Here is a 19,125-nt window from a genome sequence, read left to right on the forward strand (position 1 = left end):
AGCTTTCTTTTGGTGGTATTTAACCACCACTGGGTTTTTAATTTTTTGTGATATAAGCGAAAAAGAGCGAAAATTTTGAAATAAAACCAATATTTTCTACTTTCTGTTTTAAAAGAAATCCAATAAAATCAAATTTTGTCATACATTTATGCCAGAATGTATTCTGCTATATGTCTTTGTTAAACACACCTGTCTATATAAGACCTTACAGCTCACAGTGCATGTCAGAGAAAATAAGAATCATGAGGTCAAAGGAACTGCCTGAAAAGCTCAGAGACAGAATTGTGGCAAGGCACAGATCTGGCCAAGGTTACAAAAAAAATTCTGCTGCTTAAGGTTCCTAAGCGCACAGTGGCCTCCATAATGCTTAAATGGAAGACGTTTGGGACGACCAGAACCCTTCCTAGAGCTGGCCGTCCGGCCAAACTGAGCTATAGGGGGAGAAGAGCCTTGGTGAGAGAGGTAAAGAAGAACCCAAAGATCACTGTGGCTGAGCTCCAGAGATGCAGTCGGGAGATGGGATAAAGTTGTAGAAAGTCAACCATCACTGCAGCCCTCCACCAGTCGGGGCTTTATGGCAGAGTGGCCCGACGGAAGCCTCTCCTCAGTGCAAGACACATGAAAGCCCGCATGGAGTTTGCTAAAAAAACACATGAAGGACTCCAAGATGGTGAGAAATAAAATTCTCTGGTCTGATGAGACCAAGATAGAACTTTTTGGCCTTAATTCTAAGCGGTATGTGTGGAGAAAACCAGGCACTGCTAATCACCTGTCCAATACAGTCCCAACAGTGAAGCATTGTGGTGGCAGCATCATGCTGTGGGGGTGTTTTTCAGCTGCAGGGACAGGACAACTGGTGGCAATCGAGGGAAAGATGAATGCGGTCAAGTGCAGGGATATCCTGGATGAAAACCTTCTCCGTAGTGCTCAGGACCTCAGACTGGGCCGAAGGTTTACCTTCCAACAAGACAATGACCCTAAGCACACAGCTAAAATAACGAAGGAGTGGCTTCACAACAACTCTGTGACTGTTCTTGAATGGCCCAGCCAGAGCCCTGACTTAAACCCAATTGAGAGACCTAAAAATGGCTGTCCACCAACGTTTACCATCCAACCTGACAGAACTGGAGAGGATCTGCAAGGAGGAATGGCAGAGGATCCCCAAATCCAGGTGTGAAAAACTTGTTGCATCTTTACCCAAAAGACCCATGGCTGTATTAGATCAAAAGGGTGCTTCTACTGAATACTTAGGACCATGTGATATTTCAGTTTTTCTTTTTTAATAAATCTGCAAAAATGTCAACAATTCTGTGTTTTTCTGTCAATATGGGGGGCTGTGTGTACATTAATGAGGAAAAAAATGAACTAAAATGATTTTAGCAAATGGCTGCAATATAACAAAGAGTGAAAAATTGGGGGTCTGAATACTTTCTGTCCCCACTGTATATTCTACGAGGCATAATGAGTCTTTTGAACATTTCATTTTTTTCCATACATTTTTGGAAAATGTGGAAAGAAGGTGAAAACATATTATGTTTTACACAAAGTTGTCAATTTATAAGATATTTCTAACACATAGCATGTACATAGCAAAAATTACACCCCAAAATACATTCTGCTACTCCTCCTGAATATGGCAATACCACATGTGTGAAACTTTTACACAGCCTAGCCACATACAGAGGCCCAACATGCATCCGCTCTCCTTTTCCTCACTGACTCTGTGTGAGGAGAAGCAGAGCCGATTGCTTGGCAACGGCTCTCTGCTTACACTACATGACAGCTGTTATTGGATTGTGATCACAGAGCCCTCCTGCCGTGCATGTTGTCCTGTCTCTGGGGGACACAGGCACACACCTTGCGGGCACGCGATCTCGCTATTTGTGACGTCTCCCCTGGCTATTTGCATCACACGATGGCTGTGATTGGATACAGCCATCATGTGATCAGGAGGGTAAAACACAGAGCCTTCCTGCCAATCCGAGATGCGGCGTGTCTGGGGGACACGCGTGCATCGGGATCGCACAGATGCGTGGGCACGCCGCCGCGCAATCCCCCTCCTTCTGAACGACGTCCAGGGATGTCCACTCAGAAGGAGGAAGTGCCCACCCGGCCGTATATGTACAGTATGGCCTGGTGGGAAGTGGTTAAAGACCAACCTTTTCTGACACTTTGTTTACATAAAAAAAAAATCTTTTTTTAAGGTAAAAAATTACTTTGAACCCCCAAACATTATATATTTTTAAAGCAGAGGCCCTAAAGAATAAAATGATGGGTGTTGCAATTTTTTATGTCACACAGTGTTTGCATAGTGGTTTTTCAAACGCAGATTTTTTGGAAAGAATTCACTTTTTTAAATTTTAATGCACAAAAATATAATATATTGTCCAACTGGTTGCTAAAGTATAAAAGATGATCTTATGCCAAGTAATAGATTCTGAACATGACATGCTTTAAAATTGCGCACGCCTGTGCAATGGCGACAAACTACATACATTTTTATTATCTATAGGCGGCGTCTTTACAGGTTACCACTTTAGATTTATGGATGAGGTCCAGTGCTAGAATTACTGCCCTCGATCTGATGTTCGCAGTGATACCTCACATGCATGGTGCAATTGCTGTTTACATACCGACATGTCCTTTGATTTTTTTTTATCACTTTTATTGTTATCAAAGGGAATGTAAATATCCCTGATAACAATAACAATAGGCAGTGACAGGTACTGGGGTCCATTAGACTCTAGATCTTTCCTCTAACCTTAAAGCATCTGATCACACAATGATCGGTGTGATCAGATGCTTTCCCAATTTAAAAATGGTGCTGTTTATATCTGGCGAAACGTAGCTCCTCTTCTCTTAGACCATAGAGATGATTGGAGCCATTCTGGTCTCCGATCAGCTTTATAATCAGCTGGCAGAACTACCGGCTGCATTCTCGGGTTCCCCGGTGGGACGAGAGAGCCCAGGAAAACCATGGGAGGGGGAAGGGGTGTCTCCTCCCACTGCTTGTAATAGCAATCTAGTGGCTAATTGGCCACTAGGATTGTTTTTACATGAAAGCCGCCTGCTGGCTGAAAAAAACAACAGGATGATGCCTGCACCTGCAGGCATTATCCCCGTATAACCACTCAAAGTCCAGCGACGTAGCAGTACGTTGCTGGTCCTTTTTGGGCATATATATAATGTTTCGTTTTTTTCATGCAGCCTACGAGCTGAACAAAAAAATTAACAGATTACCCCATTCACATTGATCGATGTGGATGAAGAAATCTCTGCCAAGAAAAAAGTGAAAAAAATATGTGCTGAAGTATAGGGGTGGTGATCTGCCCATTGACCACCCCAGGTCCCTCATGCTTGGACATATATATTCTTTTTTTAACTGTGGATGAGAAATCTTTTCCAGCAGCACTGACAGGGCTGATGTACAGTATCTCACAAAAGTGAATACTCCCCTCACATTTTTGTAAATATTTTATTATATATTTTCATGTGACAACACTGAAGAAATGACACTTTGCAAAGTAGTGAGTGTACAGCTTGCATAACAGTGTAAATTTGCTGTCCCCTCAAAAAAACACAACACACAGCCATTAATTTTTAAACTACTGGCAACAAAAGTGAGTACACCCCTAAGTGAAAATGTCCAAATTGTGCCCAAAGTGTCAGTATTTTATGTGGTCACCATTATTTTCCAGCACTGCCTTAACCCTCTTGGGCATGGCGTTCACCAGAGCTTAACAGTTTACCACTGGAGTCCTCTTCTACTCCTCCATGACGACATCACGGAGCTGGTGGATGTTAGAGACCTTGGGCTCATCCACCTTCCATTCCAGGATGCCCCACAGATGCTCAATAGTGTTTAGGTCTGGAGACATGTTTGGCCAGTCCATCACCTTTACTCTCAGCTTCTGTAGCAAGGCAGTAGTCGTCTTGGAGGTGTGTTTGGGGTCGTTATCATGTTGGAATACTGTCCTGCGGCCCAGTCTCTGAAGGGAGGAGATCATGCTCTGCTTCAGTATATCACAGTACATGTTGGAATTCATGATTCCCTCAATGAACTGTAGCTCCCCAGTGCCGGAAGCACTAATGCAGCCCCAGACCATGACACTCCCACCATTATGCTTGACTGTAGGCAAGACACACTTGTCTTTGTACTCCTCACGTGGTTGCCACCAAACACACTCTCATCAGACCACAGGACATGGTTCCAGTAATCCATGTCCTTAGTCTGCTTGTCTTCAGCAAACTGCGGGCTTTCTTGTGCATCATCTTTAGAAGAGTCTTCCTTCTGGGATGACAGCTATGCAGACCAAATTGATGCAGTGTGCAGCGTATGGTCTGAGCACCGACAGGCTGACCCCACACCCCTTCAACCTCTGTAGCAATGCTGGCAGCACTCATACGTCTATTTCCCAAAGACAACTTCTGGATATGACGCTGAGCATGTGCACTCAACTCCTTTGGTCCACCATGGCAAGGCCTGTTCTGAGTGGAACCTGTCCAGTTAAACCGCTGTATGGTCTTGGCCACCGTGCTGCAACTCAGTTTCAGGGTTTTGGCAATCTTCTTATAACCTAGGCCATCTTTATGTAGAGCAACAATTCTTTTTTGCAGTTTCTCAGAGAGTTCTTTGCATGAGGTGCCATGTTGAACTTCCAGTGACCAGTATGAGAGCTGGTTCACACAGGGGCGACTTGTCAGGCGACCTAGCTGCCTGACAAGTCGCCTCCCGTTCTGTACAATGGAACCGTTCTAATAGGAGCGACGCAAGTCGCTCCGACTTAGAAAAAGGTTCCTGTACTACTTCAGGGGCGACTTGGGGCGACTTGCATAGACTTCTATACAGAAGTCGTTTTGCAAGTCGCCACGGAAGTCGTTTGCAGGTCGCCTCGCTGAGGCGACCTGCAAGTCGTGCCGCCCCTGTGTGAACCGGGGCTTAGAGAGTGAAAGCGATAACACCAAATTTAACAAACCTGCTCTCCATTCACACCTGAGACCTTGTAACACTAATGAGTCACATGACACCGGGGAGGGAAAATGGCTAATGGGCCCAAATTGGACATTTTCACTTAGAGGTATACTCACTTTTGTTGCCAGCGGTTTAGACATCAATGGCTGTGTGTTGAGGTATTTTGAGGGGACAGCAAATTTACACTGTTATACAAGCTGTACACTCACTGCTTTACATTGTAGCAAAGTGTCATTTCTTCAGTGTTGTCGCATGAAAAGATATAATAAAATATTTACAAAAATGTGAGGGATGTATATACTCGGAAAGCACACCCTGCTGCTGTCAGAATAAATAGATCAGTGCTGCAGCTGAATGGTGTTCCTGCAAAGCAAACAACGGTTAACAATAAAACATGGTACTAACAGAACATTAACTCAAAAAAAAACAACAATTTTTAAAATTGAAATATGTGCTCCAGGATAGAATGGGGTCATTTCTTTATCGTACATCACAGGACACAGAGCCACAGTAATTACTGTATGGGTTATATAGGCACCTTTAGGTGATGGACACTGGCACACCCTAGACAGGAAGTTTAACTCCCTATATAACCTCTCCCCTTATTAGGAGTACCTCAGTTTTTTCGCCAGTGTCTTAGGTGTTGGTCACGAGTAAAGATGTGCTGTGCTGAGCTCCGCTGGAGAAATCTTTGCCAGGGGCAAGACATGCAACCAGATGAATTCAAAGTGTCTTTTCAAGCCGAATTGAATGGTACCCGGGCCTCGTGGCGGAAGAAACGAGGTTTTGCTTGTAGCGCTTCTTTCTCTTTTTAGAGAGCTGGATCCCGGGATCCAGTGTTTGTTTTTTTCAGCCTTATTTCCTGGCGGGGTGCTTTGCAGGCCCAGGAGTGTGGATCCCCCTAAAAAAGGGGCCCAGGTTCCTGAAGGTTTTTTTAATGGAGCCCACCATGAGTGGTGAAATTGGGTCTGTCTGGTTTACCACAGAACCCTGCAGCTGGATAAGGTAAGGCAGATTCCTAAGGAATGTTTCTAATTTTTGTTTCTCCTTTAAATAAATGTGGTCATTCCTAAAATCGCCAGTGGGGGCTGTCAAGAGCACCTGATTCCGTGCTTGTCAGTCTCGCTCTTTGTCACAAGCTGCATGCTTCCTCCAGCCCAAATCCCAGGTAAAATGTGGGAAGGGGGGTTTTTCTCTTTGGAATGTCCCCCTACCTGGACAGCTTCTTTCCAGGAGGCAGAGGGAGCATGGGTTAGTCGGCGGTATGCCGCGCCGCTCCCGCTGCCGCCGCCATTACGGCAGCTCTCCATCCAGCAGCTCTCCTCCAGCCCCCCCTCCATGTGCGATCCCGCTCGCATGGGAAAACAGTCTCTTTTGAAAAAATGAGGGGGGCACGAAGGGAGGTCGGAGTAAGGGGCGGGGCTTAGCGCTGCGTCAGCGTGGTTCAGCGTTCACAACTCGGGCTGCGTAAAGCTATAAGGTGCACTTTTTTCAGGTGCATACATACAGCTGAAGGAGGGACAAGGAGCAGACGATTCGCATGTGAGTGTTGGTGACACAGGCATTCCCTGGGCACGTTTACTTAAGCAGACTGAGCCTTGATAGCAGCGGCAGTTGCTGGACTATTTGCTCAGCAGTGGGTGCATTTTCTGGTAGTACCTCTGCATTTGTGCTTGGCACTATGGGCAGAAGAGGAGGTACAAATACCCCAAAAAACAGGGGCTCAAAGGGATCTCCCTCAGGCTCTGAGGACCCCCCTCTGCAACGCCATCTCCCCCTGAAAGACCTAGGGTGGCTGGTCAGAGCGAGCCATCGGGGTTGTCAGGGGTTGCAACTGCATCCGGCATTTCAGCCCCTGTATATATTACTGAGGTTTTCTCCTCAGCCTTGATTGGATTGGAGGAAAGATTAGCGGCTTTAATCGCATCTTCACAGAGTGGAAGAAAACGCATTAGGTCCCCTTCTACCACCCAGGACCCTCAAACAGAGGAACAGTGGGAGAGGGAAGATGATTCTTCCTCAGGGGACCGTGAAGAGACGGATGACTCCTCTTCCGAGGAATCAAGTGGGGAAAGACCTTCTTCAGCTTCACAGACTGAGATATTGCTGGTGCAATCTCTTACTGAGATGGTCCGCTCCACATTTTAAGTTACCCTTAACTGAGTCTGTTGAAAAGCCCACTTCTTGTTTGGGTTCACTAAAGCCTCCTCAAGCTTTGTGTGCCTTTCCTGTCCATTCATTGCTGGAAAAGCTTATATATTCTGAGTGGGATCACCCAGATAAGCTCTTTTTCCCTCCTAAAAATTTTTCAACACTTTATCCTATGGAGTTTCCTCAGATCAAATGTTCCAAAAGAGCCAGAGAAAAAGATTTCTCTCCTTCAAGCGTTAGACCGGCTTTTGTTGAAGAAGGTAATCCTGGTGGTCCCCATGGAAGAGCAGGGGTTGGGGTTTTATTCAAACCTTTTCACGGTGCCAAAACCAAATGGAGATGTCAGACCCATTCTAGATCTCAAGGATCTAAACCGGTTCCTGAAAATTCTATCTTTTCGCATGGAATTAATCCGATCAGTAGTCTCCATCCTACAAGGGGTGGAACTTCTGGCGTCAGTTGACATAAAGGATGCATACCTGCATGTACCTATTTTCATCAGAAATATCTGCGTTTCGAAGTGGAAATACTTAATTTTTAGTTTATAGCTCTGCCTTTCGGTCTAGCTACTGCACCTCGGGTGTTTACAAAGGTCCTGGCCCCTCCTCTGGCCAGATTAAGGGCCCAAGGTATAACGATTATAGCTTACCTAGATGACCTGCTCTTGATAGACCGGTCGGTAGCCTGCTTAGACCAGAGCATGGCCACCACAGTCAACTATCTGAAATACCTAGGTTGGGTCCTTAACCTAGAGAAATCTTCCTCAAAGCCAGTAAGAAGACTAGAGTACTTGGGTCTGGTTATAGATACAACCCAGAAGAGGGTTTTTTTACCCCAGGCAAAGATCAGCGCCATAAAGGAGCTAGTTCAGGTGGTCAGGGCGAAGAAGAGTCCTTCTATTCGCCTTTGCATGAGGTTGTTGGGAAAGATGGTGGCTTCATTTGAAGCGGTTCCCTATGCTCAGTTTCATTCGAGACTGCTGCAAAACAATATCCTGTCTGCCTGGAACAAGAAGGTCCAGGCGCTAGATTTTCCCATGCGTTTGTCGCCAATAGTGCGCCAGAGCCTGAGTTGGTGGTTGATACCCGAGAATCTGCGGAAGGGGAAATCCTTCTTACCAGTTACCTGGAAGGTGGTAACAACAGATGCCAGCCTTTCAAGTTGGGGAGCAGTCCTGGAAGAGGCAAACTGTACAAGGGAAATGGTCCAGAACCGAAAGGACCTTGCCTATCAACATTCTAGAGATTCGGGCACCGTACCTAGCCCTAAAGGCCTGGATATTCAGGTTGCGGAATTGTCCTGTCAGCATCCAATCCGACAATGCCACAGCAGTGGCTTATATCAATCACCAAGGGGGCAACAGAAGTTGTGCAGCCCAGGGAGAGGTAAACCATATCCTAACCTGGGCAGAAAAGCATGTGCCGTGCATATCGGCAATCTTCATTCCAGGGGTAAAGAACTGGCAGGCGGACTACTTAGGTCGCCAGCAGTTGTTCCCGGGGGAATGGTCCCTTCACCCCAAGATCTTCCTGGCTATATGCCAAAGATGGGGGATCCTAGATGTAGATCTGTTTGCGTCGCGGTTCAACAACAAAGTCGACAACTTTGTGTCAAGAACAAGCGATCCACACGCATGCAGAACAGATGCATTGGTGACCCCGTGGGATCAGTTCTCACTGATTTATGCATTCCCTCCTATTCTGCTGCTATCACAACTTCGCAGGATCAAGCAGGAAAAGAAGTCGGTGGTTCTTGTGGTCCCAGTGTGGCCCAGAAGATCTTTGTATGCAGAAATAGAAAAGATGGCAGTAGGGGCCCCATGGACCCTACCACCACGTCCAGACCTGCTGTCGCAAGGACCAGTGTTCCGTCCTACCTTACAAACGCTAATTTAACTTTTTGGCTATTGAAACCCACATTCTGAAGAATCGTGGGCTTTTTCAGGCTCAGTGATATCTACCTTTATTAATGCAAGCAAGCCAGCTTCCAGAGTAATTTATTATAGAGTCTAGAAGGCATATGTTTTCTGGTGTGAATCCAGGGGTTGGTATCCCAGAAAGTATGTCATAGGTAGAATCCTTGCCTTTCTACAAATGGGGTTAGAGATCAAGCTGGCCTTGAGTACTATCAAAGGCCAGGTCTCGGCCTTATCGGTATTGTTTCAACGACCACTTGCTTCGCATTCTTTGTTCCGTAGCTTCATACAGGGGGCAACGCGGCTTAATCCACTGGTTAGGTCACCCCTGAACCCTTGGGACTTGAATTTAGTTCTGTTGGCATTACAGAAACAGCCTTTTGAGCCGATACGACATATTCCCTTGGTCCTTTTGGCAAGGAAGCTAGTTTTTCTGGTAGCCATATCTTCTGCAAGAAGGGTATCAGAATTGGCTCCTCTTTCTTGTAAAGAGCCATATTTAATTATTCATAAGGATAGAGCAGTATTGCGACCCCTCATCCTAGCTTTCTGCCAAATGTGGTTTCAGGTTTTCATCTAACCAGGATATTGTTCTACCTTAATTTTTTTCAGAACCCTGTTCTACGAAAGAAAAGTCACTACATTCTCTGGATGTAGTGAGAGCAGTCAAAATCTATTTGCTCAGATTCGGAAATGGATGTTTTGTTTGTGTTGCCTGAAGGTCCTAAAAAAGGACAGGCAGCATCGAAATCTACTATTGCTAAGTGGATTCGGCAAGTAAGTATTCAAGCTTATGGTTTGAAGAGGAAAGTTCCACCTGTTCAAATCAAAGTGCACTCCACCAGGGCTGTTAGTGTTTCGTGGGCAGTGCATCACCAAGCCTCCATGGCTCAAATCTGCAAAACCGCAACTTGGTCTTCAGTCCATACATTCACCAGATTCTATCAGGTGAATGTAAGAAGGCATGAGGATATCGCCTTTGGGCGCAGTGTGCTGCAGGCAGAAGTATAGGTCCTCAGGTCTGATTGCACCCTACTTTTGTTTGTTTCTCCCTCCCCTCAGATAGCATTGCTCTGGGACATCCCATACAGTAATTACTGTGGCTCTGTGTCCCGTGATGTACGATAAAGAAAATAGGATTTTTATAACAGCTTACCTGTAAAATCCTTTTCTTGGAGTACATCACGGGACACAGAGGTCCCTCCCCTCTTTCTGATTACACGTGTATTGCTTTGCTACAAAACTGAGGTACTCCCAGGTAAGGGGAGGGGTTATATAGGGAGCTAAACTTCCTGTCTAGGGTGTGCCAGTGTCCATCACCTAAAGGTGCCTATATAACCCATACAGTAATTACTGTGGCTCTGTGTCCCGTGATGTACTCCAAGAAAGGGATTTTACAGGTAAAATCCCTATACTTGGGATGTGAGTAGCAGAATTTGTTTTGGGGTGTAATTGTAATGCCGCGTACACACGATCGGACATTCCGACAACAAAATCCATGGATTTTTTCCGGTGGATGTTGGCTCAAACTTGTCTTGCATACACATGGTCACACAAATCTTGTCGGAAATTCCAAAAGTCTAGAACGCAGTGACGTACAACACGTACGAGCCGAGAAAAATGAAGTTCAATAGCCAGTGCGGCTCTTCTACTTGATTACGAGCATGCGTAGAACTTTGTGCGTTGGAATTCTGTACACACGATCGGAATTTACAACAGATTTTGTTGTCGGAAAATTTGAGATCCAGATCTCAAATTTTGTGTGACGGAAATTCCGATGGAAAATGTCAGATGGAGCCTACGCACGGTCGGAATTTCTGACAGCAAACTCCCATCGAACGTTTTCCGTCAGAAAATCCGACCGTGTGTACAGGGCATAAGAATATCTATGCTTTGTGTGAGAATTAATTTGTTAAAGTGCCAACTTTGTGAAAAAATTGTATAAATTGTATATACTTTCTTCATTTTGCTACAATGTAAAGTAGTGAGTGTACAGCTTCAATAGTAGTGTCAATTTGCTGTCCCCTCAAAATAACTCAACACACAGCCATTAATGTCTAAACCGCTGGCAACAAAAGTGAGTACATCCCGAAGTGAAAATGTCCAAATTGGGCCCAATTAGCCATTTTCCCTCCCCGGTGTCATGTGAGTCGTTAGTGTTACAAGGTCTCAGGTATGAATGGGGAGCAGGTGTGTTAAATTCGCTCTCGCTCTCTCATACTGGTCACTGGAAGTTCAACATGGCACCTCATGGCAAAGAACTCTCTGGGGATCTGAAAAAAAGAATCGTTGCTCTACATAAACATGGACTAGGCCAGTGGTTCTCAACTCCTGTCCTCAGGACCCACTAACAGGCCAGGTTTGCAAGATAACTGAAATACATACACAGGTGATATCATTTGCTGCTCAGTGATTGCAGTATTCTAGTCTGCATCTCCCCAAGGTAATACTTAAAATAAGGCCTGTTAGTGGGTCCTGACGACAGGAGTTGAGAATCACTTGCCTAGGCCATAAGAAGATTGCCAAGACCCTGAAACTGAGCTGCAGCACGGTGGCCAAGACCATACAGCGGTTTAACAGGACAGGATCCACTCAGAACAGGCCTCGCCATGGTCGACCAAAGAAGTTGAGTTCACGTGCTCAGCTCCATATCCAGAAGTTGTCTTTGGGAAATAGACATAAGAGTGCTGCCAGCATTGCTGCAGAGGTTGAAGGGGTGGGGGGTCAGCCTGTCAGTGCTCAGACCATACTCCGCTAGGGGTGCGCATCTTCACTGGTCTCACAATTCGATTCGATTACGATTATCTGGTCAACGATTCGATTCAGCGATGCATCACGATTACCGACGAGCTCCCACTTCTGCTTGGACCGCCTAGGCGGCCCTTCCACCCTGCAATCTTCTGGGACACATCACAGTTCCCAAAAGATTGCCTGGCTATGCAGGACAGCGCAGTGAGACATGCGCACCCGGCTGTGAAGCTGCAAGCTGTCACAGCCGGATGCCCACAGTAGTATTGCCAGCGCTGTGGACAGGCAGGGGAGAGAAGGGAGTTTTTGGGTGGCCACGTCGCTGGATTGTGGGACAGGTGAGTGTCTTTTTATTAAAAGTCAGAAGATACACTTTTTTTGTAGCTGCTGACTTTTAATAAACAAAAAATTGACTGGAACTCCGCTTTGAATTAAAAATAACCTCACTCCCTTAAAAAGTGCAGTAATCCGGTGCACTGCAGGGTACAGGCATTCACACACACTGCTGCTGGGAGGTCAAGAGGGAATACAATTCACAGTTGACAAACAGCCCTGTGAAGTTCCCTGTATTGCCTCTGTGCTGACCAGTGGCAGCTGGTGCTCAAATTTTTTGGGAGGGGCGCAAACAAACGGAAAAATACTGAACCTCCTCCATCAAACGCAGCCACTGTGCCCACCTTGCAGTTCCTGGGTATCCACACTAACCAGCGTGGACCGCAAAGGCGGAAGTGCCGTCACCGGAGGAGGCAAGGGTCAGGACTGGAACTGTCAGTGGTACAGGTTTCAGGCTACATGCTTGGAGCTCACAGCTCCTACTGGCCTCCTGCTCCCTAGATAAAAGCAGTTTAAATACAGGAGCACGTTGTCTGCTACCTACAATGACCAGCAGAACCTTAACATGTTGCATGGTTAAGTACATATGTGAAGCTTGGAATCACAATATAAAATTACTAAAACCTAATATACAGTAAAATGAATAAAACTTTTTAATCACCACTAAAAAAGACTCTCATCAAAATGTCATATAGGTACATTATGGTATATGGCTGCAATGGATGAGTGCCATCATTCCTAATAAATGGAAATAGAGAAATCCCTCAAGGGGTGGGACTATAGCGGCACTGGTAGATTAAAGTCAAAGAAGTAGTAAGAATTGTAAAAATATCAACTTTTATTACAAACTGTACATATACAAAACATCAAGTGAAAATGGTGTATGACAACCATACATGAATATTGGAAGGATTAGATACAGACACTAACGCGTTTCGGGACTCCTTCTTCAGAGGTGTCTTCAATTTACAGTACATACAACTTTACAGATTTTTGAGTAATAAATCATATTATGAAGCTTAAGAACATGCATCAGCGGGCCATGCGTTGTTGTTCCCTGACACCCAGCCCGAAGTGAACACTCGGAACAGGCCCACAGAGATTCCCCCAGGATGGGGTCTGAAGAGACAGGTATTGTGTGATGATAGAAGATGGATATAACCCTAAATGGGAACTTGGATCAGTGGGACCACTTTCCTCAGGTCTGCAGAGATCAGAGGACTGATGATGTATTGATGAGTGTGATTATCTTCTGTCTCTTGTGTTTTTATACCTTGTGCAATAGATGCCGACATTCTAATACTACACTTAGTTGGCGCTTCCCCCCTTTTCTTTCTCTAACATGTCTTACAGAGTTTTGGACATACTCTGAGAATGGCTGCTTCCTTTTGTTTTTAACTATTTATCAACTGGGACTTATGGACTTTGTACATACTCTTTGAGCATTTGCCAAGATATATTTGTTGTTTTAGAGACATATACCATTTGGTGCGCAAGAACAGTTTTTAATGTTCAACAGTGTTAATGAGGAGGTGGAGACTCATCTCCTTGCACAGATGGAAAGGGCTGCAAGTGCTGGGACAGTGATAATAATGGAGGATTTTAACTACCCTGATATCAACTGTAGTAATGGCACTGCTGGAACAGTTAAAGGGCAAAAATGTATAAATCTGTTACAAGTACATCTGGGTAGCTGTGACCATAACATTGTTTCATTTAACCACTTGCCGACTGCCCCATAGCAGATTTACTGCTACAGGGCAGCCGCGCTGTGCAGGGTCACTTGCGCCGCTTCTGCTGTGATTTGTCACAGCAGAAGCCGATCAGTGGGTACCAGCCAATGGATATTCTCTGGCACCCGCCGATTGTCGGGAAGACACACAGGACGAAGCTCTGTCTATGTAAACTAGGTAGAGCTCTGTTCCCGATGGGGGAAAGTGATGGATTTTCTTTCCCAAATCCATCACTTCCCTTGGTAAAAGAACCTCATGCAGAACACAAAAACACTGGTTAGGCATACATTTAACTCTTTGATCGCCCTAGATGTTTAACCCCTTCCTAGCCAGTGTCATTAGTACAGTGACAGTGCATATTTTAAGCACTGATCACTGTATTAGTGTCACTGGTTCCCACAAATTATCAGTTAGTTAGTGTCCAATTGTCTGCCACAATATCGCAGTCCAGCTATAAGTCACTGATCGCCGCCATTACTAAATAAATACAAATTCCAGTATATATCCCATAGTTTGTAGATGCTATAACTTTGGCCCAAACAAATCAATATATGCTTATTTTTTACCAAAAATATATAGCAGAAAATGTTTCAAATTTTTTAATGGATATGTATTATAGTTATATAGTTTTTTTTTTTTCTTCAAAATTGTCGGCCTTTTTTTGTTTATAGCGCAAAAAGAAAATAAAAACGCAGTGGTGATCAAATACCACCAAAAGCAAGCTCTATTTGTGTGAAAAAAGGACATACATTTTATTTGAGTACAGCATTGCACAGCATTGCATGACCGTGCAATTGTCAGTTAAAGTGGATGTAAACCCTCACATATATCCAGTGAAGTGAACAGCCTCAGATGATACACAGAGATGAAACAAATCTCCCTACATAATGTTCCAGTCTGGGCATACACTGTGCGACAGCTGATTGGAGGAAAGGCATACACACGTCTCCCCTCCGCATAGGCAGAGGGATGAAGATCATTGCAGAGCTGTTCTGTGAATAGACCAGCTCTCTGCTAATCTATTTATAGCACCCACCCCGACACAAATTTTCAGTTGCTTTTATCTCCCTTGTCGGAGAACTTGTCAGAAGTTATCATGCTGATAACAGAAGAACGAAGCAGCAGAAAGACACAGGACTTAGGACTTTGTAGAGAGATAGGCAAACACTACAGATATATGTGCCCAGGTCAGATTTCATGAATCGGGTTTACATCCACTTTAAAGTAACGCAGTGCCACAAAAAATAAATGGCCTGTCCTTTCTTAACGTCCAAGGAAGGGTCAGGCGGCTATTAAGTCAAACATTTCTTGTTGGATTCATCAGCTTATTGACTTGAATGAAAAGGTTTTACCATTTCAAATAATGGCTCACTCTTCCAGAAGTGTTGGTGCCTGCTAGGCTATGCGTCATCATGCATCAGTGGCTCAGGTTTGCAAGGCTGCAACCTGGTGCTTGGTACACACCTTTAGAAGGTTTTACCAGAGGGATGTGAAGTCTGCTGAGGATACTGCCATTGGCCGCTGCGGGCTACCGAGTAGTTTATTTGGGTCTGATGGTGGTTGCTGTTCTCCCTCCCTTCATGTGCATTGCTTTGAGACATCCCAGATAGTCATGATTAACCTCTTTATGCCAGCTCCTGCTGGCCCTTTAAGGGGTTTGGCATTCTGGGAGGCTGGGCGGGGCTTGTGACCAGCCGGATTGGCTGTCACAGCGGTCACATGATTGGAAAACTCCCGATCAGGAGCTTTTCGTGAGCCGCCGGTCACTGTTCCGGGAGAATGCAGGGCGCATTCTCTCTGCACAGCTCTATTGGTGCTAATGCACACAAATATGTGTCCCCTCAGTGCCAAGGTTTTGTGCCCCGTGATGTACGGAAAAGAAAATTGGATTTTTGTACTTGCCTATAAAATCCAGGACACAGAGCCCCTGTTGGGGTTCTTTGTTTGCTACAAAACTGAGGATTCCTGAGGAGGAGGGGTTATATAGGGGGACTTCCTGTTTGTTTTTTTGCCAGTGTCCATTCACCTATAGGTGGCGCATAAGCCAGGTTGTCATGATTATTAGTCTGCTCTGTGACCCGTGATGTACTAAAAGAAATGGATTTTACAGGTAAGTAAAATAATCCAGTTATACTGTAGTTTACCAATTTTTAGATGTGATGGCTGCATTAGCTTTCTTTCTTATTTTCACCTGGTGATCTATCCAGTAAGTCTGAGTTTTTTCTACAGAACCAGCTGTCCTGCAATTGTATTATATAAGTGTTGAGACAAACCATTTACCAGTGGCGGGGGTGCTTACAATGAACAGATTTTTTTTATTGATGTACTGTAAAATCTTTATTCCCCCCCCCAAAAAAAAAAAAACTTAACTGTTTGCACTTACACAATGTGAGCTGGAGTTTGGCTTCAATTTGTTAATTTATCTAAATCTGCTAGTACATGTAAAACGACCCCTCCCCAGACTGACAATGCTGCTGGTCAATGGTGACCCTGTGCTCCTTCATTCAGAGTGGGGGCACAGGAGGTGCATTACTGGCCAGATCATCAGGTGAAAACCAAGTAAAAAAGCCATAAAAGTAAAAAAAGAAAATGAATGCAGCCACCACATCTAATGATAGATAAGCTGCAGTATACTACATTTTTGGTTTGGGGTTTAATGCAGCTTTAAATTCAAGACAATAGTATTTGTGGAATCAATGGTAGATGTTAACCTATTTGTCAGATTTTAAAATCTTGATTTAACCTGTTTTTTTTATTTTTTTTCCTCCCCAACTCTTAGGATGCATCATTCAGTGTAGCCCTGAAAAGAGGGAATATACTGACATCCTTGATACTCTGAATAAAGGAAGGCTAAATATGAACTGTGAGCTGAATTCTTCCTGGCAATTTTCGGAAATGAAGCTTGTTATAAATAATGATTTAGAGCGAAAATTTTCTGAAAAGAGGTACCTAGTATACAAAATTTAGCTTGGAAAAATTACCTTTTAAGTTTCCTTTAGCCTTTCATAAACGCTGAAAATGCATCTTATCATTCTATTTTTGTTTATTTTGGAGGAAAAAAGCTCCACTTATAGATTCAGTTGCTTTGAATGTGCATATCACAGCATGGCCATTTTTGATGGATACTAGACCTGGTTACTAGCTGCTAACTTCCTATGGCAAGTTGAAGATAGAACTGTATACTAGCCCGACTAAGGCAAGCCATACACAGTTTAAATCTGCTGAGCCGACTGAGATTCAAACCATGTATGGGCAGGCTAAATGTACTGAGTTGATCGATCAATCAACTTGGGTACAACCAGCATGTTGGGTTTTATCTGCGAGTACTGCTAGTGGCTGCCATAGGCACTAAGAATAATCACTGGCTTCTCCCAGTGGGGACAGCTTCTCCGCTGGGAGAAGACAATGGCCCGGCAGGAGGGATTCCTACATCAACACTGCCTGTGTTGATGGGGGAATCTAGCGAATTTCGTTGCAGGAAATAAATATACGCCATGTACGGTCGGCCTTGCAAGCTGTTAGGTGTATGTTTGCAGTAAAACATCACAGTCAAAAGCTTCTGAGATACAGGGAAACAAGTCCCTGCCTTTGTTTTCTAGTTTATGCATACAAGCCAAAATATTTTCTTCATTTTGGATAGAATAGGGAATGATTAAGATCCTTTCACCCCCTGGAGAGATTTCTATTGACCTCCTTTCATAGAAACAGAGCAGGTAGTAAAGATCCCCTCAAAAAGAGGGGAATATTTCCTCTTAGTTGACACCAGAGCAGGTTTCCCCATTGAAAACTGGACATCATCTCCTGTTTGTGTGACAACGCAAACATTTTGGATTCCCCATAACTTTTTGTACTGAAAATAGTCACCAGGATCAATGGCTAGGTTAAATCTCTCCAGCAAGAAGAAAAAAATCTGCTGCACTGCTAAGGTGACACTCTGTGTTCTCCCCAGGCCCTTTTTAGAGGTTACTAATGCTAGTGGCTCTGCTTTTGTAATTTTTTTTTTTGTTTTTACATTCATCAGCCCAGTACAGCTGCAAACTACAGTAGCAAGGAGCAGAATTTTTTTTTTCAACAATCTTTGGCACAATGCAGTATCGTATACTGTTAGGGGAGAAATGCTGAACAAAACTGTTGGCTTTTTTGCTTTGGGAGTGTGGAAGTTTATTGCCCTAAACTTGTCCGGCATGTAGCATAACTTGGTTTCCTGAGTAATAGTGATGGGGTGGAAATTTTTGTCTGATAGCATAGCAGTTTGAAATCCTTAGCAGAAAAGATAGCAATAATTTCATACTCGGGGATCATATATAAACTATGTTACCAAAAGTATTGGGACACCTGCCTTAACACGCACATGAATTTTAAAGGAATCCCAGTCTTAGTCCGTAGGGTTCAATATTGAGTTGGCCCACCCTTTGCAGCTATAACAGCTTCAACTCTTCTGGGAAAGCTGTCCACAAGGTTTAGGAGTGTGTCTATGGGAATTTTTGACCATTCTTCCAGAAACGCATTTGTCAGGTGAGGCACTAACGTGGATGAGAAGGCCTGGCTCGCAGTCTTTGCTCTAATTCATCCCAAAGGTGTTCCATCAGGTTGAGGTCAGGACTCTGTGCAGGCCGGTCAGGTTCCTCCACCCCAAAGTCACTCATCCATGTCTTTATGGTCCTTTCTTTGTGCACTGGTCCAAATCATTTGGTAGAGGGGAGATTATTGTGTGGGGTTGTTTTTCAGGAGTTGGGCTTGGCCCCTTAGTTCTAGTGAAGGAAATTCTTAAGGCGTCAGCATACCAAGACATTTTGGTATTTGGAGATGGCCCCTTCCTGTTCAGTGCACAAAGTAAGGTCCATAAAGACATGGATGAGTGCGTTTGGGGTGGAGGAACTTGACTGGCCTGCACAGAGTCCTGACCTCAACCCAATAGAACACCTTTGGGATGCGTTAGAGCGGAGACTGCGAGCCAGGCCTTCTTGTCCACGTTAGTGCCTCACCTGACAAATGCACTTCTGAAAGAATGGTCAAGCATTCCTATAGACACACTCCTAAACCTTGTGGACAGCCTTTCCAGAAGATTTGAAGCTGTTGTAGCTGCAATTGGTGGGCCAACTCAATCTTGAACCCTACAGACTAATGCCCTGTACACACGGTCGGACATTGATCGGACATTCCGACAACAAAATCCATGGATTTTTTCCGACGGATGTTGGCTCGAACTTGTCTTACATACACACGGTCACACAAAGTTGTCGGAAAATCCGATCATTCTGAACGTGGTGACG

Source organism: Aquarana catesbeiana, linkage group LG01, assembly GCF_042186555.1.
Source record: "Aquarana catesbeiana isolate 2022-GZ linkage group LG01, ASM4218655v1, whole genome shotgun sequence".
NCBI classification, from domain to species: Eukaryota; Metazoa; Chordata; class Amphibia; order Anura; family Ranidae; genus Aquarana; species Aquarana catesbeiana.